The sequence below is a fragment of the Brienomyrus brachyistius genome, chromosome 11 (assembly GCF_023856365.1).
Source record: "Brienomyrus brachyistius isolate T26 chromosome 11, BBRACH_0.4, whole genome shotgun sequence".
Classification (NCBI taxonomy): Eukaryota; Metazoa; Chordata; class Actinopteri; order Osteoglossiformes; family Mormyridae; genus Brienomyrus; species Brienomyrus brachyistius.
Window position 1 is genome coordinate 28,945,514 of NC_064543.1, and position 23,038 is coordinate 28,968,551.

The window sequence follows — 23,038 nt, forward strand, 5'->3', positions numbered from 1 at the left end:
TTCTAAGTCAAAGTACACTTGCTACCCAGATAAACAGCTTTAAACATTTCTTTGGACTGCCTAAGACTTTCACACAGTACTGTATGTCTTAGAACATAAGAAATTTACAAATTAGAGGAGGCCTTTCGGCCCATCAAACTCATTTGGGAAGAACTTAACTAATAGCTCAGAGTTGTTAAAATCTTATCTAGCTCTGATTTAATCATCTCTCTCAATATAATATTAGGATAATTTATTCTCTTCAGAGGCCTCCATAGAATAGTGCATCCATCCCCTCACTTATGTTCAGACAGTCAGAATAACAACAGCATCATCAATTTCACAGCTAGATTTAAAAATTGCTTTAACATAGAGTGATTACAGAAAAAAAAGTAAACAAATATTAACAAGATTATTAAAACGTAATAGACATATTCGTCATTCAGACATATTGCGCTTTTTTAAGAGCAGAAGGGATACATTAAATCACGATTATATTTTGTCCATAATATATATATATATATATATATATATATTTACATATATATATATATGGTGGTGCAGTGGTTAACACTGTTGCCTCACACCTCTGGGACCCAGGTTCGAGTCTCTGCCTGGATTACATGTGTGTGGAGTTTGCATGTTCTCCCCGTGTCCTCGTGGGGTTTCTTCCGGGTACTCCGGTGTACCCCCACAATCAAAAACATGCTGAGGCTAATTGGAGTTACTAAATTGCCCATAGGTGTGCATGTGAGAGTGAATGGTATGTGAGTGTGACCTGCGATGGGCTGGCCCCCCATCCTAGGTTGTTCCCTGCCTCGTGCCCATTGGGAACTGGGATAGGCTCAGGAACCCCAGCGCCCCAGTAGGATAAGCAGTTTGGAAAATGGATGGATGGATGGATATATATATATATTTATAATTTTACATCATTATAAATGAGAACTATAAGTGATTGCTAATTACTGTTAACTAATGTCCTGTAATCAGTGGAGGCACACGGACACTTTGGCCAGTTATCCTATTTCTTCAGCGCCAGCCCAACACCCAGCACCACAGACAGTGACCTGTGTTACTGTGACATCTGGTTCCTTCATTGGCTCTATTTATTTTTCTAGAAATAACTAATTGGCTCTTCCAGACTATATGAAGAGAATATTTTATTTTTATTTAGACTAAGAAAAGCTCTGCATGTGATCTCCCCTTTACTGCTCAAGGAGGGCACACGCACATCAACAAATATCAATGCAACAATTACAGATGAACAATTTCTCACAGCTTCAGAAGAAGTCAGAGTTCTGTGTAATTCAGAAATTGTCTAAGACCTCTGCTAGAACATTTTCTGCACTTCAAAATAAATGACACCTGGGTCCATTAAAAGAAGGTGATGCTGCCTGAACCACCAGCCAAGGCTGGGAGGAAAGGGAGGAACACTAGTAAAATGAAGGAAGAAAAGCAGCCCACCCTATCTCATGGTCACGGATACAAAAGTCAGGGAGTGTTATGAAGAAGACACCACACTTAAGACCATGGTTTTATGCAGTGAATTACACCAGAGAGAACTTTTGCATTTTAACTGTGTTACGTAACATTCCTCAGCCTTAATTTTTTTCCACAGAATGCAGGACATAATTTACGGTGCCAAACAAAACAGCGGAACTGCATTGTAGCCAATTATTTGTTTCAGTAGTTTTAAGATAAATAGAACATAAAATGGTTGTTTTACTTAGGTAAAAATCCAGTTGAAACAGACTTTATTTTAAAAAAGTTACATTGGCTTTAAGTGATGGCACATGTCGCTTGTGTTAATACTGCTTTGATTTTGAGGATGAAGTCTGAAGTGTAGGTGACATGCAGAAGCATGCAATTTGACGTTTGGGGACTGTAGTTTTTAATGGGACAATTTGAATAAGGAATACTGGTGATATGCTTTTTAAGGGGACAGCACACGAAAATTATAATACAGAGTATTAAAAGAACCGCTCTTTAAAGGAACTGAATTATCTTAGTGTATTTTACATCACAAGCACTCTCGGTCCGTTGGGGAGTCCGTCCCACTGTACTTGGAGAATGCTGCCATGCATTAATCATAAATTTCATTCAGTTGTGCGACAGAAGTTTCCTTCTAATGTTTTCTTCAACATAACAAAGTCCCACGGTAACAAAAGCGCTGAGGCCAGGATCGTTAATTGCAATGTGGGGAATGCAGACCAGCTGGGGTGGGGGATCGTGCTCAGTCACGGTAAAAGGCAAACGGGTAAATTGTGAATACGCTCTTAATCTAACTACAGCTTCTTGAATTGTGGGAGGCGTGTGTAACATAACGTTGTTCCACATACCAATATCACTACGTATCGGTATCGCAAAACAAAGTTTTAAATGTTAAGATTCTGTCATTCTGAAAATCTGAGTATTTAAGACATTATGTTACATAGCGATTTGTGGAGATAAATGCCCTCGGACAGTAGCGTTCATTTCATATTAAGTCTCTTTAAGTCATTGTTTTATGTTATGCAGGATGAATGTGCGAATTTTAATTAATCATCCTTTAAGGGTTATATGCTTACGGTGTTGTATACTATTCTCGGTGAACAAGTTAACTTATAAAAGTCTGTTCCTCTAATTATAGAATAATATATAGAATAATTATACAAGAGCTATAATTATTATGATGTTATTATTTAATTGTGTGGGCCGTGTTGCTTGATTACATTTGACTCTTCGGCACGTGGGACGCTGCCGGTTTGAAAGACGCAGCTTCACTTGTTTTCTGCACCAAGATGACGAGGTACGTTGCTTTTCTGCTCCCATTTTATCGGATAATTTTTCTTATTTAGTATCTGTCAAATTTGCATGTATATTAAAATATGTTTGGTGAGTAAAGTCAGTATATTGCTTTTAAATAAAGTGATTTTGTTCCGGGGTACAATGTTAATTATATTTAAATTTTATGCGCAAAGTGTAGTTGATATTTCGCTTTTCCGCGTGCGCTTTACTGCGCTTAAGTAAATAATTGCGCTTGCTTGTGAGTAAATTAGTTCATTGCTTTTAAATAAAGTGAATATTGTTGCGGGCTACTGTGTTGGTTATATTTAAATTTTATGTGCAAGTCGGCTAGTTTCCTGTGCCGCAAAGTCTAGATGATATTTCACTTTTGCACGTGCGCTTTCATGTTGCATTCGGAAGAGGATGCGGGTGGTTGCGCTTGGTGCTGCCTACAGCAATGATATTCCAGCAGACCAGGAGAGGGCAGATGTATTGCAACAAACGCAGATAAAAGTAGTGAAGCAAGACCTGAAAAGTTTGTTTGGTGACTAAAATCAGTATATTGCCATTTAGTAAAATTTAAAATTGTTCCAGGCTTCTTTCTTGATTATATGTAAATTGTATGTGAAAGTTAACTAGTTTCCTATGCTATAATGCAGTTGTTCATTGCGAAGGTGTCAGTGCAGAACTGAATTCCATGTGCCAGGAGTGACTGACAGCTCTATTGTATTGCCTGTGTGTTTTTCCTCATTCAGAAACAAACGAATTGCAAAAGCTGTCAGCTGGAGCAACGATCGATACTGGGCAACTTGGGACAAGTGGATGGAAGTGATTGACTGGGAAGATGAGGAAGAGCTGTGCTCCCCAGCAGAATCACCCTCTGACCAGGCTGACCGTTCCATCGTGTCACACACCCGAAAGCCAATTGCCAAGGCAGTTAGCTGGACGGATGATGTGTATTGGGCAGCCTGGGACAAGTGGGATGAGATCATCTGCTGGGGTGAAGAAGGAGAGTGCTCCCCAGCAACTCCACCCATCAACCAGCCTGGGAGGGATAAGGGGTTAGACATGCATGGGTTAGAGGTTTTTCTGTTAAATGAAAGGACAGTCTCCATAAAGCCTGCAGATGACCACCAAGACAGGCTGAAAATAGGAGCCGTAGTGGTCGACCTCTGCCAGTTTGAGCTAGATGGTGTAAATGATAAATTTGAAATTGTCGAAATACAAATTGGAGAGGTCAAATTGGAGGAGACTGCAGAGAGGGGTTTTAATTCAGAATTTGAATTGGAAATTATGGATGTGGAGATAGAGGTTGTAGACAGTGAATTCCAGCTGAATGCTCTTAATTGGGAAATTGCTGGAACTAAAGTGGACAAATTATTAGTGGAACACCTGAACATAAATAATCTAGAAGCAGGCAGTGTGAAGGTGTCCACATCAAATGGGAATGTGGTATATGTCAATGGTATGTGAGTGTGTTTGGTAATGATGGGTGTGAATGGTGTGTGTAAGTGGTGTGTGTGTGTGTGTGTGTATGAGAATGGTGATTGAATGGTGTGTGTGAGGTAATGGCGTGTGTGTGAATGGTGTGTGTGAGGTAATGGCATGTGTGAGTGAGTGTGAGTGGTAATGGCGTGTGTGAGTGAATGGTGTGTGTGAGTATATGGTGTATGTGAATGGTCTATGTGTGTGTGAATGGGGAGTGAATGGTGTGTGAGTGACTGGTGTGTGTCTGGTGTTTATGAATGGTGTGTGTGAGTGAATGCTGTGTGAATGGTGTTTATGAATGGTGTGTGTGTGAGTGAATGCTGTGTGAGTGACTGGTGTGTGAATGGTGTTTATGAATGGTGTGTGAATGAATGGTGAGTTTTTGTGTGTGTGTTTGTGTGTGTGTGTGTGTGTGTGTGTGAATGATCTGTGTGTGTGAGCCTGCCCTGTGATGGGTTGGTGTCCCATCCTGGGTTGTTCCCTGCCTCGTGCCTGTAGCCTCTGGGATCCATCTGACCGCCTGTTCCAAAAGGCAAATTGATCCCCACATCCCTGAACAGGAGAAGCGGTTTTAGAAAATGGATAAATGTTCCCAGAGGTGTGAGGCAACAGTGCTAACCACTGTACCATGCATATGTATAGGATATGTAGAAGAATACCTGTTGCAGTTATCTGATGTGTGTGTTTTTCACTCTCCCTGCCGGCCCCTGGAGGTTTGGGCTTCCCCTTTGAGTCTGGTGCCTCCCAAGGTTTCTTCCTTCTAGGGAGTTTTTCCTTGCCACTGTCGCCTATGGCTTACTCACTGGGGGCTTTGGGTGGGGGTGCTCTAAAGCGCTTTGAGACAATGTAATGTTGTGATATCGTGCTATACTTTGTTGTGTAATTTTCTATTTACTCATGCAAATAAATAATTGTTTGATAACAAAAAGCACTTGTTTCATTCTTTTTACTGCGAGCATATCAGTCACTTCCCTTGTGCTCCTGCATTCAAAAATGAAAGTTTGTCCTGCCCTGCACTTAATTGCCATGGATTCTACGGGAATGCAGACCTCTACTTTGGTGGAATCCTGCTGTTGTTGTAGATGGTCTGCTCAAACGCTTTCACATTGTGTACAAGCAGATTTGTTTCTGTATCTCTGTAGAGAAGCATTCTTTTCTTCTACCTGGCAAATCCACAAATATAATAGCAATCCACCAAGGTGCAAGTGCACCTAGCTCTTAAAGAAAATGTTAGAAAAAATTAGTTTATAGCATGTTTAAAGCATAAACACAGCAGTGACTGAGTACATCCCTTGTGGACCAGGCGCCTGGCTTTGACTATTTTTCTGCCATTAAACTAGCAAAGGTGGCTTGGCCATGACGTAAAATAACTTGTGCCTTTAAATTGTTAAAAAAAAGTCCTGTGTGTTGTAAAGTGAGGTATGAAACAGATACCAGGTCGTTTCAGTAACGGTCAGCGTACGTTTTCTTCATGTGATTTTGTGGTTTCAAATGTTTCATTGGAATCAATAGTATTTGCCAATTCCAGTTGCCAGGTAACTTCAATAATTTTAATAGAATACATGATAACATTTTAAACTAGATTACAGTTAATTGTTATTTTTCTGTTTAAAAAAGACAATTGCTGTAATTTACATACGACAAAACCTGTAAAAGACATTTTGGAATTCTTTTCTAAATGAAATGAAGGTACTTTGTTACTCCCCTAGGGGAAATTCTATTTTCACCTACCCCATTTTGCCCTACTTGACACATGGGCACAGACGAAGGTGACAGCAAGCCTGGCAGCAAAGGGCAGCCACCTGTAGGGACACCCATGGAGCTGGGGGTTTTACAGTGATTAACAGCAATTTTGCAATACTTTTCTGGCAGTTTTTTTTGCTAGGAATTTACAGTCAATTCTACACTGAAACAGACGTCATTCCTAAGCGCAGCATGGACTGCTTCCGGACACAGTATCAAATGCGACTTCCAGAGTCACTTGAGTAAGCTGGAGATGCTACATCCCCGGGTAAGATTACCTGCAGTAGGCAGCCTACCAAAAGAGGGCCTTTCCTGTTCCCTTGGTGAATTAGAAAACCAGTGGAGAGAGCTCTCCTGTTGCAGTTTCACAGAGATGAACAACATGGAGAACTTTGGATTGAGGTTTTGCAGTATGAGGGTGCTGAAGGAAAAAGGAGTTTTAAAGACATTGGTCTGCCTGTACTGCAGATTTTGTCTCTGCCCATTTCAGATGTTCATGTAAAGCGTGAATTTACTAATGTGACATTCCTTAAATATAACCACCGAAACAGAACGGTTGTAAATTTGCTGTCCAGATTGGTAGATGTACAACTTGGACTGCAAAGAGATGGACTGACACAGAGGCGGAGCTATGGATAGGCCTGGGTGGGATTGACAGCTGGGCCCACCCATTCAGATTAATGAAATTACATTTTTTATATATAAATTACCGGCTTCTAACTGTTCCTATACATCACTGTTGTTACTGTGGCAAGTACAATAGAATGTGTGAGCTCCCTCTAGTGGTGCTCTAGGTAGAACACCACAGTCGTAGGTGTATTATTGTTGCAGTCACCATGTTGTAAATATATAAGCCAATTTAAGAAAATTTGGGGTAATGAGTTTCACTCAGAAGTCCATCCATCAGCCACTTTTCCATATTTAAAGGCTGCAGGAGGATGCTCACATGGAAAAAAAAGACTAATTCATTTCTTTATCCAAAACTATTTCTTTCCTCATTCATTAAAACGAAAAGAGCTTTAACTTGTGCGTGCATTGCTTCATTTTAAGCAGCATTATGGAGTATCATTGAAGATAGAAAAGTTTATGAAGGGTCTGATTTTCGACATCTTTTACTCCTGGTTTGGGCTATAAAATTGGAAGGAGTTGCCAAACATGACCGTGCAGGGTCTGCGCTGTTCTCATCTGTGAACAGTGTGTGGGTTTGTGGGTCAGGCATAAATTTGGGGGGAGGGGCTCCCTCCAGCATTAAAATAGGGAGATATTCCCCAAAATAATATAATTCTTCATATTCAAAAAAGTACAGATAAAATTAATCTATCTCACCAGTTAATGTAAAGTTTTTTCACCCCAAGCACACCTACCCTTCCCGAAAATGGTTTAGTCTGAAGTCCTGCTCTGGGGTACGTTTCCTATACCACGATGCACTTTGCAAAAGACAAATATATATCAGGAAAATATATAGCAGGAGATGAAAGAAAAAAGATACATTCTGCGGGCCATGGCTGCTGCCGCCTGGCAGAGGGTATGAGGAGGAAGTGCAGGGACGATGTCAGCATCACCAAAAGGATGGTTGCAGCACTCTGGAGGGAGCAGGTGAGGTGGGCTGGGGGGAGCACCAGTCTGCATTCTCTCACTCCTGGGGAGGACCGAGTATTGGCCATCCTAGATCTCAGAAGCACTTGAGGGAGTCCCGGGGTGCATAAATCTCTGTAGTCTACCCACCTCCCAGACATCTGTGCTTTCTACTCCCCAGCCACTTCCTCTTGGCCCACCAACATTTGTCCCCCTGTAGTGTGATCACCAGGGTTCCTCAATGTGTGGCACCTCCACACCTGGCTCCTCTACATCAGCCATCCCTCCTATAGGCCCCTCTACATCAGGGCAACACTGTCCCCTGAGTCCCCAGAATACCTTTCAGTCTGGTAGATCACCAAACCCCAACCATCCTGCTTCCTTGTCACCACACGCCCCTCCTTCCCCCCACGCACTCAAGCCCACTGGTGCAGAAACATTCGCTGCCAATGTAGTGAAGAGCTCCTCAGGTCTGAAGGTGGAAAAAATATCTGTTCTGAGGGGCATCCGGGAGGAACCGGCAGCCCTGATGGAGCAGTATGAAAGACACCATAAAGAGGTGATCGCCTACCGGAGAGAGACACTGGCCTTACTGGCCCAAAGGGTCAGGAGGCCCAGTGTGACAATATACTGTATCTCCCCACCTCTTAATGTCAAGGGCGCCTCCAAGGGGCGGCCACATCCCTCCTTGGAAACCTCTGGCCACCCCTGTGGCAGCCCCCAAATATGGCTGTAGAGAGATTGTTTTATAGCGAAAGCTGTGGTGCACTCAGGGACCATTAACTGTGTAGCACCTGGGGCCTGCATCATGAAACTGAAAGTCTGAGTTAGAACAAAAGTTTTAGCCTAATAAAGTCAAACAAATGCAATGCGCGATCATAAAAATCATGCCTGTAAGAAGGCTCCTGCAGTTTTAAGGGCGCACCGGTGCATGCAAAGGACTGTGGGTGCACTGTGGGGACACCGAGGCACGCGCTGACAGCGTGTTAGAACTTAAAGTTTTTCCTGGTCAGCAATATATGGAAGTCCTTACATTATATGTATGTATTAAGTTATATAATTGTGCTATGTAATTACCGAATGACGCTAAACTCATTTAGTTTGGCTTTAATTATGCTGATGTTTAATGCCGGTGTTGTGCTGCAAACTGCCCCTCTGCCACGGATTGTAATCTTTCATTTTAAAGGAAGTGTAACTTCATTTATCTTGCTTTAAGCAAACTGAAAACTCACATTACTTGTTTATTATGATATTTTACAGACAAACCTGAAGTTAAGATTAACTACCTCCTGTAAAACGTCGCAAATGTGACATCATTTAAAGGCGACAGTAATGCTTCGCTTTTCGACGACAGACGCAAGAAGTGTTTCATTTTCTTGAATAATATTTTTGATACTTTGTTGAATTAATTCTGCCTCGATATTTTTGATATTCTGTCTTCTTTTCATACTTATAATGCGGCGAATAGCTTCATACTCGGCACATCACACCTGGAAATAAAATAACATCGAACTAAGCAACAGAAGTAATCAGAACATAAGAACATAAGAACTATACAAACGAGAGGAGGCCATTCGGCCCATCAAGCTCGCTTGGGGAGAACTAAACTAATAGCTCAGAGTCGTTAAAATCTTATCTAGCTCTGATTTAAAGGAACCCAAGGATTCAGCTTGCACTACATTATCAGGAAGGCTATTCCATACTCTGACTACACGCTGCGTAAAGAAGTGCTTCCTTAAATCCAGCTTGAAATGTTCTCCCGCTAATTTCCACCTATGGCCACGAGTTCGTGTATTTAAACTAATGCTGAAGTAACTATTTGGTTGAACAGCATCCAAACCTGTTAGAATCTTATATACCTAGATCATGTCCCCCCTCAATCTCCTTTGCTTGAGACTGAACAGATTTAGCTCAAGTAACCGTTCCTCGTATGACATTCCTCTAAGACCAGGAATCATTTTTGTAGCCCTACGCTGCACCTTTTCTAAGGCCACAATGTCCTTTTTAAGATATGGTGACCAAACCTGCACACAATATTCTAGGTGAGGTCTCACCAAGGAATTGTATAATCTTAGCATTACCTCCCTTGACTTAAACTCCACACACCTGGAGATATACCCCAACATCCTATTGGCCTTTTTTATTGCTTCCCCACACTGGCGAGAATGGGACATGGAAGCATCAACATACACACCAAGGTCTTTCTCATGATCAGCTACCTTTATTTCAGTGACACCCATGAAATACCTGTACTTTATATTTCTGCTCCCTAGATGGAGTACCTTACATTTATCGACGTTAAATTTCATCTGCCAGGTATCGGCCCAGTCACTAATTAAATCAAGATCCCGCTGTAGCTGCTGAGCCACTAATTCAGTATCTGCTACACCACCCACCTTGGTGTCATCTGCAAATTTCACCAGTTTACTGTATATATTGGTATCCATATCATTTATGTAAATTAGGAACAATAGTGGTCCTAAAATCGAACCCTGCGGTACCCCACTATGAACGCAAGCCCACTGTGACATTGTGCCTCTTATAACTACTCGCTGTTTCCTATCTGTTAACCAGTTATCAATCCAGGTCGCTACGGTACCTAAAATACCTGTCACTTTGAGTTTAAGTAGGAGCCTCTTGTGGGGGACAACATCAAAAGCCTTTTGGAAATCTAAGTAGATGACAAGTAGTCAGCACCCTGCACTTCTTAGTATTTAGAAGTTATGTTTTTCATTGGGTCGAACTTGCTATATCTTGACGTTAAAATTTAGAAAGCTATGTGATTTAAAAGTACTTTTTTCACTTTAATATGACATTATTTTATTAATGCTATATTATTCGTTAAACTTTTGTTTTAGTAGTGTGTGAGATCACAATCACCAGTTACAGCTACTCTTTGCTGAAACAGACATTAGATTAATTATGTCTGGATAACTGAGTACATACTGTATTGTGCATTTTTTCCCAGTGGCGAGTCTCCAAAGTTAGCCAGACTTCTGCATCAAGCTGCAAGGATATTAATGAGACAGTCTGAAAATTCAGACATAGTTGTAGCAGAAGCGACATCACTGGTGTCAAATCAAACACCTGGGGTGTCAACCTCAGCCAGTCTTTCTGCACTTGTTGCACATTCTGAATTTAACACATCTAGACAGGACCAGATTGAAAGAAATCTAGTCCAGCTGTTCCAGTTGTATGACCGTTTTAAGAGGACAAAGGGATCCATACCAAAGGGTGAAATAGAGAGCAAGTATAACAACAGAGTCATGGACACATGACTTCTTCTGTTTTGTGGAAAAAGATGTCCATCCTTTGCCAGAAGAACATAGTCATTTACAGAACTGTGGCCTAGGTAGGAAGCGAATAACATTCCCAGATAAAAATGGCAATTACAAAGACCTCTGAGATGTCCTGTATGCAGCTTATCCACCACTTAATACTTCTGGAGGATTTCAAATTTTGGCATGTTTTAGATCAATATATTTGGAACCTCTGCCAATACCACCCAATGGATATAGCGTGAAATACCTTAGAACAGAGAGTGGTTTGAATCAGGCAGTCGACTATATCCGTCCACTCCGTCCAAGTTAGCATAAGCACAGATGGATTGTGTAAGCTTAATGAGGTTAGTCACAAAAAATCTTGCCTTTTTTGTACACTTGTAAATGTTTCATGAAAGCATCTCACTTCTCCTACGAAATATCTTCAATTTCTTTAAACTACTACAAATAATTACTAAATAGAGTTATGTTCAGAGATTTACATATGTCTTGTTTGTATTATGCTGTGTTTAACTGTTATGCTTTCTACCTTAAGGGCCAAGCATTGGTGCTGGAAAAATGTCAGACCTGTAGAAATTATATTCCCATGCAGTCTCTAGTTCAGCATGTTGAACAGTGCTCAAGGTAAAATACATGATTTAGACTTTTTTTGTCTTGCATCACCTGAGACATTATTTGAATGTGTGTTAAATGGACTTTAAAACTCGCTGAGCATTTGTTAAAGTATTTAGATGTATGCTGAGTGATTTTAATGTATCATTTAAATGAAAATGTCTTTATATTCTTCTTCTTGTAAAGCAAAACCAACAGCCAGATACCAGATGCCAGGCAGAGGAAGCACCTTGTACTTCACAATTTTTTCAGGGACTATTTGGACCTTGTTTGCTCTGATGTGAGTGAGTCAGAGGATGAACAAATCAGTCGAGCTATAGAAGAGTCATTGATAGAAATGTCAAGTGAGTTTAATGTTCAAATGTCGCAATTTTGTTATGTAGTGTTTTTTTATGTTTGGTTGTGTGACTGTCTTTTCAGGCTGCAGGATGTCTTGCAGATGCTGCAAAAGGAATATTGATAAGGATGAAGCTCTTCGCTTCAACATCAACCGGAAGAACATTTAGGATGGTGCTGTCCGCACAATGAGGAGACCAAATTTCTCTGCCAGAAAGAGAATTGATGCCAAATTCACTTATGAGGGAAATTCTGTAGAAGCAGTTTATATGGGTGGCCCAATGAGGGAGTTCTTCAGACTTGCATTTCAACATATAAGGCAGAGCCCAGTGTTCACAGGTTCTGACTACCAGCGAGTTTTGGAGTGCCATATATGTGTGTAAGTGTTGCAGAGGGAAACCATCAAACATTTCATATATATGTCAGGCTTTGGTTACTGTTGAGAATGTAATTGCATGATTTCTCATATTTCTCTGGTAGCTTTAAAAGAAAACAGCTACTTTTATGCAGGAGAGTTGATTGCAATGGGCATAGTTCAAGGAGGACCATCCCCACGTTTCTTTGCTCCAGTCTTGTATCAAGCCATAGTGTCAGGTGCAGAAAGTGCAGACATTGAGGACATTCATGATCATGAATTAAAAAGCTTGCTGTCAGAGGTAGGGGAAGAACGTGAATAATTGCATTTCAGACTGCTGTACAATTTTAAAATGGTGTTTATAGCAATGTTTACGTATTCTTTAGTACGTTTTGTCAGTTCTCTTTATGCTCATGTGCATTTGAAAAGCTTGATATTAATGTTTGCATGAACAAATAATTCACTGTAAAAATAAATGTTTTCAATCCAGTGTCAAGTTGTGGCTTCAGAGATTAAGAAAAACCTGAACAAAGCTGTTGAAAGATGTGAGACCCACCTGATGCTGGCTGGATGTCTGCGAAGCATCTCTGTCAGTAATAAAAATGAAGTGGTGCAAGACGTCATTAATTGGTTTGTCCTTCAGGATAAGGAAACACTTTGAAAGGCATGTTCCTCATCATGTATTATCCATGTTCAAAGTTTATAGGGCATTCAAAATTAGTGGATGTTTTTTTTCTCTTTTGATCAATGTATCAAAATTTTTTATAGGTTCCAGGATGGGCTTCGTAGCTGTGGACTACTGGATGCTATCCAGAGCCAACCAGGCGTATTCAGAACGGTATTTACAAAGATCAACGAAAAGCTTACAGCTGAGAGTATTGAACAGCAGTTTACAGAACAAAGGTCTGAGCGAGGGAGCGACAAATACAAAATCGAAAATGAAGCTATCTCTTGGATGCTAAGAGAAGGTATTCCTCAACCACAATTAGAACCAAACTTAAAAGGATGTGGAATTCTAAAGAATGATGGTTCTTCCTAATATCAGCACTACATATATTTAAGTAAAATTCAGCCTTATTTACTTTATACATGGAACCTGGCAAAAGCAGCCAGCCATTACTGACACATGAGAAATTATAGATAGAACATTTTTCTTCTAAAATGTATAGTAATTTGTATCAAAATTGTAACTAATTAAAAATTAACTGACTAAGTATATATGACTATACTATACGCTACATAGTGCAGGACAGTTACACTTATTTTTGCATTGTTCATTGATTTTGCATATGCTTCATACAGGTTGATAGAACTGTTTGTTGTTACATTATTTTTACACTACAGAGACTTAAACTGTGCCTTATTGGCTCTTAAACTCAGAATCTCTCGAGTCACCTTTAGGAACAGGCTGGGTCATATGATTTGACATGTTACACACTGGATAACCTGTTACAGTTTTCTCCTATATATCCCATACATGGGGATGGCACAGTGGTGCAGTGGTTAGCACTGTTGTCTCACAACTCTGGGACCATCCAACCATCCATCTTCTGAAACTGCTTCTCCTGTTCAGGGCCGCAGGGGCTTCTCCTGTTCAGGGCCGCATTTAAACCCAAATCCCAGAGGTGTGAGGCGAAAGCGCTAACCACTGCATCACCGTGCCACCCGCCTCTGGGAACATACTGCGGTTAATTGGAGTTAACAAGTTGACCATGAGTGTGAATGGTGCACACAGGCAGGCATGTAAGTAGGCAGGCATGTAAGTAGGCAGGCAGACAGGCAAGCGCGCGCGAACACAGACAGGCAAGTATGCACACATGCATAAAGGCACTCCTCTAAACAGTCAAGCACACACGCACACAGGCAGGCACACACACACATAGGCACGCACAAATGTACGCACACAGGCACGCACGCAGACACACACACACATAGGCAGGCACAGACACAGGTAGGCTCACAGGCACTCAGAGGCACCCATGCATGCAAGGACACACAGAGACACAGGTGCATACAAGCACACAGGAATGCACGGACACAGGCACGCAAGCACAGGCATGCACAGAGGCATGCACACACACAGACATATACACACAGGCAGGCACACACACGGACACACACAGGCGCGCAGACAGGTAGGTACTTACACAGGAATGCACGCACCCACACAAGCACGCATGCACTCACACAGGCAGACATGTACACAGGCACGCAGACAGGTAGGTATTTACACAGGCATGCACGCACCCACACAAGCAGGCATGCACGCACACAGGCAGACGCGCAGACAGGTAGGTACTTACACAGGCATGCACACATGCAGGCACGCATGCACGCACAAAACTCCTCGTCCTTAACCCAGGACTTCCAAACATAAACAAAACACAGTTACAATATTAGTTGTAATTATTAGCATTAGTAAGATTCCCCTTACATTGCATAATAGGTAAGAAATAAATGGATGTAGAGAAGAAACATGTTTACAATTCAAAGTATATTAGATATGCTGTAAGTATGTATGTGAAGGGTTCAATGGGGCTAATCCCACAATGATTAAAAACAATTTGACAAATTCAAATAACAGGCTGAGAAGGATGTTCAGCTTCAGCCACCGGCTCTCGTTTTTGACAGTGGGGTGTAATTTTGCCGGTTCTTTCCTTTCTTCTGTTTCCCATACGTTGTTTGCAGAGGCCCCTTCACCACATCGCCATGTGATGTGGACACCTTCACACTGCCTGCTTCTAGATCATTTATGTTGAGGTGTTCCACTTTAGTTTCAGCAATGTGTAAATTAACATCATTCAGCTGGAATTCATCGTCTACAACTTCTAATAATAATAATAATAATCAATACTTTATTAATCCCTGTGGGGATATTGCGTTTTTTGTGTCTCCCTCAACATGCCCTTTGTGGAGTAAGTTGTCTGTGAAGGGCAGCTACCTGTTGGGGCGTCTAGGGAGCTGGGGGGAATTAAGGGCCTTGCTCGAGGACCCGCAGACGTGCTGAGGCTGGGTTTGAACCGGTGACCTTCCGATTACAGGCACAAGGACTTGGTCTATGTATTGACCCCTGCCCCCCAACTGTGTATGAGTAGCATTTATGGTGTTTCTTGAATGTGAGCTAGTACATAAACCAGCTAGTACCCACCCTTGCAAAAATACTCTAGAGTTCCGTCATACACATTCTTTTATTTTCTTGCATTGTCCGTTTTTGTTCATAGTCTGTAATTTTCCGAATAACGGCAATTTCAGATAACTACTGGAACTATGAATTCCGGAGGGGAGAATATATTCATGCAAGTTCCATTACATGCTATAGATATATTGATCTGATACCTTTCTTTATCAGACTGTTACTGTACCACTGTTAAAAACCACAGATATTTTATTCTGATTGTATGCATTTCCTTATTAGGGCACATTAGTTAGTTCTTTTAAAAAATCAGTTTATTCTGACATCGTAAATTTCCTGATCAGAGTTTACCCTCTTTAAAATGACAGGGTTACACTTGTGCCATTTAATTTCCGTAATCTGTGGCAGTCAGTGACAATGACTTATTTACTACCAAACAGCACTGAGATTGAGTAGAGTGAGGGGCTTAGGGCGTATTACGGAAGAATAAAAGCTGAGTCCTGTATCCAGGCGAGATGCGTAGCTGACAGGCTGATGAACGTTTCAAACTCTTACCTCCACCGTACTGACAGGAACGGCGAGCAGCTGTGGCGTCATGGCATCAAACTTCTGTTTCTCCAGGCAAGAAAACAACCAAGACCAGCCTTAATAATCTAAACACTTTGAAGACTGATATAAATGGTAAATATGAGGCGTGAATACCATCCAACACTACCAGTTACTCAGTGAATACTCAGTGATGCAGAAATATAATCTAAAGTCATAATTATGGGGACATGTGGCCATCCACTGCAGGTGACAATGTCCTAAACTCTTTCATACTTAAAGAACGCTTACAGTTATTACTTTGTAAGGATGCATAGAACTCCAGTTCAGTATATTTATGGAATATATACAGCAGCAACTACTTTATGGTCATTTATTAAGTAACAGACTTATTTTCTACCTGCGGGATCTTATAATTATGCTGAAATAAAAATGTAACTTACAGCATAAAAACATGGAATCCAGTCCAAAATTTATTTAGTTTGACATGTGATCAAAATTCAGAGTAAACTAATACATGATAGCATGCATGCAAAAGATCAAGGGCAGAACAGGGGCTGTGAACCCAGTCTGCATTAAAATGGAATTAACCATCTCTCTCAATATAAAATCGGGATAATTATTCTCTTCAGAGGCATCCATAGAATAGTGTATCCATCCCCTCACTCCTGTGTATAGAGGCATATCCTAAGGCTCCGGCAACAAATTTCAGCTCAACAACAGCATCAATAATTTTACAGCTAGTTTTAAAACTTGCTTTAACATACAGTGGTTGCAGAAAATGATAAACAAATTAGGTAATATTAATTAAATCATTAAAATGTGCAGAAAAGGTTTTGAAGTTTACATCACGATAAATGAGAACTACACGTGATTACTAATTACTGTTAACTAATTTGCTGTCTGGACTTTTTACAGTGAGGGGGGAAAAGTCATTATATGTCAGGATGCCAGTCAGTGGCACAGACACAAGTTGGCCAGCTGGCCTATTCATTCAGCACCAGCCCATCAAGTAGAGAATTTATTTACGTAGTTTTAAGTGGACAGATTTCTGACTAATTTTCAAGCATGTGCAACAAGCAATGACAGATATTGACGTTAGTTTCACACATTCAAAAATATTCAGTAACTGCGTTGCTTGTGACATTTGCGTTTGGTTTATACTTTCATAAGGTGTTCGAATTTTTAACCAATATGTTTTGTTTTGCCATTTCCAAATATATGTGTTATTCTAACATCCGGAATACGGCACGTATGGTAGATGTTCATGGACGTGGATGGTACTCACACAAAGGATGTGAGGACCGACTTCAAATAGCATATCTCGGGGGGGCCAATAGTACTATTGGCACACGTTTCCCTTCGTATCAAAACATGGGTTAGTATGACGTGTTCGTAGTGAGCATATATATCCTCTATCAGTTTTATCACAATCTCGTATATCATACCTTTTGTTAGTATAGGTATCTAGCTATTCTCCCTTTACCTGTAGAGTCCATTAATCACGGCGGGGGTTGCGGAAAATAAGGAGGACGCTATAGCGGATCAGTCCAATATTTATCTTCTCCGTCAACTCCGGAAGAGAGAGCAACAGGACAGAGACAAAAAAAATCCAAAATCGAGGTAGTGAAAACAGACAGGTGGTCAGGCGATCGGCATCGGCAGTGAGAGGGCTAGGCTATAAGCGAAGGGCGGAAGAGGCAGAACAGAGGTGGAGACAGGTCAGGGAATAAACGCTGGAACTTAGCACGGAGGGCTGAAGACCGGCAGGTGTGCCAAACACGAATAAAAAGGCTCGCCGATTACCCCGACGGGCATCAGCTGGTAGAGGAGGGCAAACGGTAACCGGTCCTGCCGGTTCTCGGGACAGGTGTAGAAGCGCTACGGCCGCTGCTCAACTCCCTCCTAGGGAAACCAGCGGGGGTGTGGCAGGGGAGTCCCGCGTGACATCATAGGGGCTTCCCCTGGGCGATCCACGACACCATTATGCCCCTCCAGCTATTATGGACAACCCGTGGAATCTACATTGAGCTTGGTGTGTAGCTACATTATACATTCCCCCATGCCCAGTGCATAAAGTATCATTACACTGAGGTATTTCAGGCTTTAGATGTAACCACATAGTAGAACTAATACTCCACAGTTGCTTCCATGCACTATGATTAGATGTCAATAACATTCGTTGAACATTATTTCGTTGTATTTTGGCATTTAACATAGCCATAGTACATGCAGTCCAATTCATCCATCGAGTTCGGTCACAGCCACTTGAGGGGGCACTCCGGCAGACGCAAGGATGTTCTTCCCCCTATAACACCCCCTGCAGAAGTACATCTCACTTCCATTAGTAGGGGCCAGTTCAGCATGGTTGGTTTGCTGGACAGGTGAAGTTGTCTTGCTGTCGATCTTGTATGCTGCTTCTCCATCCAATCCTAAAAGAGGAAGTGTGCTCCAGCTCGGTCATTGGGACTGTATCATAGCCGAAGGCTGTCAGCAGCATTGGCCACGCCATCCACCAGGGCCATTGCGCCATCCTTCATGCATAAAGAAGAACTGACATCCACATTACTGTAGTTTTCTCATAGATAACATTTATTAGCTGGGATACGTCACCGACTTTCGGCGCCTGGCTTCATAACGGCCACAGTGTTATCTTGTCCCACTGTTTCTATAAGGAAACATTCCAATTATTCCTTTTTCTGGATCTATTTTTATAAATGAATTGTGAAGGAAAAGGAAAATATGCAAAGGAGGCCAAACTAACACTGCAATCTGGAGTAATGTATTTTATTCTTTTTATAATAATGGATGAAGTTTAGCTTCCTTACACTCTCTCTGTACCTCTGTTTCTAATGCGGGTTTACGTGAAGAGTTGTACTGTATTTAATCTAACTACAGCTAGATCAGTACCAGAGATATAAACACTGGATGTCGCGTTGAATACAGCCGTCTATGGGAGCGAATGCGTCAACAGAGCCGCCATCTTGGGACGGGGTAGAGCTCCTTTTAAATGAATGAACGTCTATCAGGGACAAGCTGGCATTCAGAAATAAAGAACCATAAATGGGCAAATTTGAGAAGCGATTTTTATTGTCTTAGTTCATTATAAATGTCAGACATGTATTTACGACCGAGCCACGAGTAAATCGACAGGGAAGCGGTTTTTCTTAACACAGCCTACTTTTATGTTCAAAATGTAATGCGCATATAGGTATTTTTTCATTCTTCCAATCGAAATAAACATACACTACTCTCCTACTACGTGCAGAACAATGCAAATACAAAACACCACAAAAAAGGCCAGCAATGTTAGCTGAAAGACCCTGGTAATCTCCATGATAAATCCCATTGTGTTACCACTCATGCATTTACATTAATGCAGGCCGGCTCGTGGCATTGGCAATATAGGCAATGGGCCAAGGGCGCCATTCATCCAGGGGGCGCCACAAACGGAGGAAGAAAAAAGTGTAACATTCCACTATTCTTAAAGCTAGTTGGTATTAATGTGTCTTAATATGAAAAGAACAAGCCCACATGAATTTACCTGCTAAACAAAGCCTATTAAGTAGTAATAATAATAATGATGATGATGACGATGATGATGATACATAACTTTCCTATGAGCCCCCCCCCCCTTGTAACCTCCCTCAATAACAAACACAAGTTGATCTCTGATCACGGGCATTTATTCACATATCTATCCGGTCGAGCATGCCGTGAGAACTAGATAAAATAAAGCACATACATCAAAAAATGAATAAGTAAAAACACAGGCAATTTCCTAAAAATAACCAAACACAAACATAAATAGGCTACAGCTCGCTCACGCCATTAACTTATGACTGCAGCTCATACAATAACTCCAATATCCATGAATATTGACATTATAACTTAAAACACTTTCTCAGCCGCATAACAAATGCTGCACTTATAACCAGCAAAACTGACCAGACCTCAACCGAAACGCAACATTAGTTCCGCTATAGTTTCCCTACGCCTGGGGGGGTGGGGGGGGGGGGGGGGGGCGCCGGCGCTGATGCTCGCCTAGGGCGCCTCATCGGCTAGGACCGTTACTGCATTTAAGCATTTGGCAGACGCCTTTATCCAAAGCAACGGGCATTTGTATAGACTTGTAGAGAACTATAGACAATGAACTGTACACAATACATTTTCCAGACAAAGAAAATTCTTTCTTTTTTTTTTACATTTAATATGAAAGATGAACATCCGTTTACCTGCTTTTTGGAAAAATAACTATAGACAGGGCAGGTCCATACACACAGGCATCTTGTGTATATTTGTCAAGAACTATAGCCAATGAACTGCAATATATACTGGTGTCAGTACAGAAGCTGTGTTTTTCCTGTGGGGTGGGGGTGGGAAGACAGAGGCTCTGTGTCTAGTATTTAGTATCCTTGTAACAATACTATTTTACACAGTTTCTTCCTCAAACTGCTGCTCTGTAGTTGGAGAGTATGTACTTTTGCCACATGGTCTTCTCTCAACTTGTGAAAGCAAGACAAGTGAAATTAAATTGAAATGATGGTTGCCAATGCCATCTTGAGTTTCAGCAATGTGATCACAACGATTAAATATATCCTGAAAACCTACATCTGCTTTCACAACCCTATTCAACAGAGACTGGATGTTGGAGGCCTGTCTGATGCACTGCTCAGCTGAGCCAATCGCCTTTACTGTACCATGGCTTAGTATCAGCAGGCCTCCATTGTTACGCAAGGTCAGCAGATGATAGTTCTGACGAGACGTGAAGGCACGGCTGTACTAACCAAGCTACTGCAGCACATCACACTTCAGCTTCTTCACGACCTGCCTAACAACAAAACCTGTGATATACACCAGAGCATTCTCAGTTAGGGCTCCAAAGCTGGCTGGCAAGTAGCTATGGTCTAACACAACACCAGTGACTTGCTCAAAAGGAGAGGACCCTCTTGTGTCCCTGTCCTTTGGCATGGCTTTGAACAGCAGAAATGCCCATGTTGCCTACATCAAAAGCTTTCTTGCATATCTTGCAGTATGCCCGATGTACATTATCTGTCACATGCCCTATCCAGTACCTGAACTCAGGATTTATCGTCCATTCCACCTTAAACGTACACCTCCTTCACATGATTCTGCTCTCCCTCACTTCTGTAATTAGAAACACATTCTCTAAATTAACCATTATAGGCTACTATTTTCCTGCAACACTGCCTATTAGTGTCAAAGATATTAAATACAGTAATGCACAAAAATGTAGGCTAAACAGAAATACTGATCCAATACAGATTTTCTGTAGGCTAACTGTGGTAAACTGAACGTGAAAGCATACCTGTCACGCGTAGTGCAGGACGGGCTGGATTGAAGATCGCTCAGGGAGCGCGAGCGATCCAAAATAGACAGGCAAGCAGGAATCGGGTTAGTACAAGTCAGGAACTTAAATACATGAAACAAGGCAGCAGGAAACAAGACACGACTGGGCACGATCAGGAAATCACACGTGGGAAATTAGGGGGCGTGGCACACACGAGGAGCGGACGGAGCGGGCGTCACAATACCCATATAATTCCTCTAGAGGGAGCTAACGTTCTGGGGAATAATGGAAGCTAGCTAGAACAAGAAGTTGAGCCAGAAGCCGTTAAGCCTGTTTGCAGTTGTGCAAATAAATGGCACAAGCCAAGTAATATTTATTGTGTGGTGATTGCTGGGCTTGAAGGATATCACAGGAACCTACACAAACACACAAACACAGGCATTTAGATGTAGGCTTCAAGTAGCCTAAGCTCAATTTGTTTTTAAATGAAAGAGCTCTTAGTCTAATCATTTTTAAGACTGTTATCGTCTTTGTGCTGTTTCAGATTTGGTTCACTGAATTTATTTGCTTAACAGTGGGACCACGTAGGCCTCCAAAATGATTTTAGATCGATTACCGTCATTGACAATTAGCACTATGCTAACACCTAATGGGAACTGCCATTAACAGGCTAACAGAAATTAGCATCGCCAATTTACTTGACATGTTTAACATGCGGCCTGGGTCCACATCAGATGGTATGAAGTAACAAAACTATCAGTTGCACCATATGCACTGTGGTCATACTTACAGTCATGAACTTGAGAAATTTCAATTGATGAACTGATATCCTTTTGTTCTCCTGTCAGCTACTAAGATGCTAGAGCAACGAGAGTCAAAATATGATAAGTCGCATTAAGTTCACGTCATTGTCCAAGGTATACATAATGGAAACGAGGCGGCGGCCATTTTACTGGGGTGCGAGAGACAAGAGCAGCAAGAAAACCGGAGAAAAACTGAGTAGGGGCTATGCTGTAACAACGCGAGACCTCGACGAGAAGCACGGCAGTATTGAACATGGCGGTGCGCAGCTGACTGCAAAAAGGTTATCAATCGGATTCTTTCCACGCCAACTTATCTCTAGACAGCCTTAAAGGTAATCAAAATTCATTTCAGTTGTATCCATAAAAAAATTTAGCATCCTGGAGCACAGTGAAATTCTGAACAGTTTAGAAAATTGTATAGACGAGTACTTCGAGAGAATCAGACAAAACACCGACCACTTCCACCTGTAAAAATAACTCGTCCTCCAAGAGAAGCCGCCCCGAGGACTCCCCAGAAGCGGCTTCTCGTAATACCAACGATGTGACAGACATTTTGGAGTCTATAGATATACGACTATCCTGCTTAGAGGCGCGTCTGTCCCTAATGGAAATTCTCCATAAAGAGTTCCAGGCTTTGCGTGAGTCAGTGGAGTACAGCCAACAACAGGTGGAATCACTTGCTGCAGAGAATGCGACCCTCGGGGAATCGGTAAAATCCCTCACAGATGGAATGACGCGCCTTTCGGAGGAAAATTTAAAAATAAAATAAACTATCATTGACCTCCAGGCCCGCAGCATGAGAGACAATTTAGTAATTTCAGGCATCCTGGAGAAAGCATATTTTAGCACTTTGAAATTGCTAAAATATAAAGTGCAATACAAATAAAATTTATTATTATTATTATTATTATTATTATTATTATTACAGTGAAAGAGTTCATTCTAACTCAGCTAAAACTCCCGGAGGACACAGTAAAAACCATCAGCTTCTATCGAGTTCACCACCTAGGAGTGAAGAGACCCGACGGACGCAGACCCAGACCAATAGTGGCTAAATTCGAGCACTTTAAACAAAAAGAACTGGTTAAAAGCCTCGGCCGGGAATTAAAA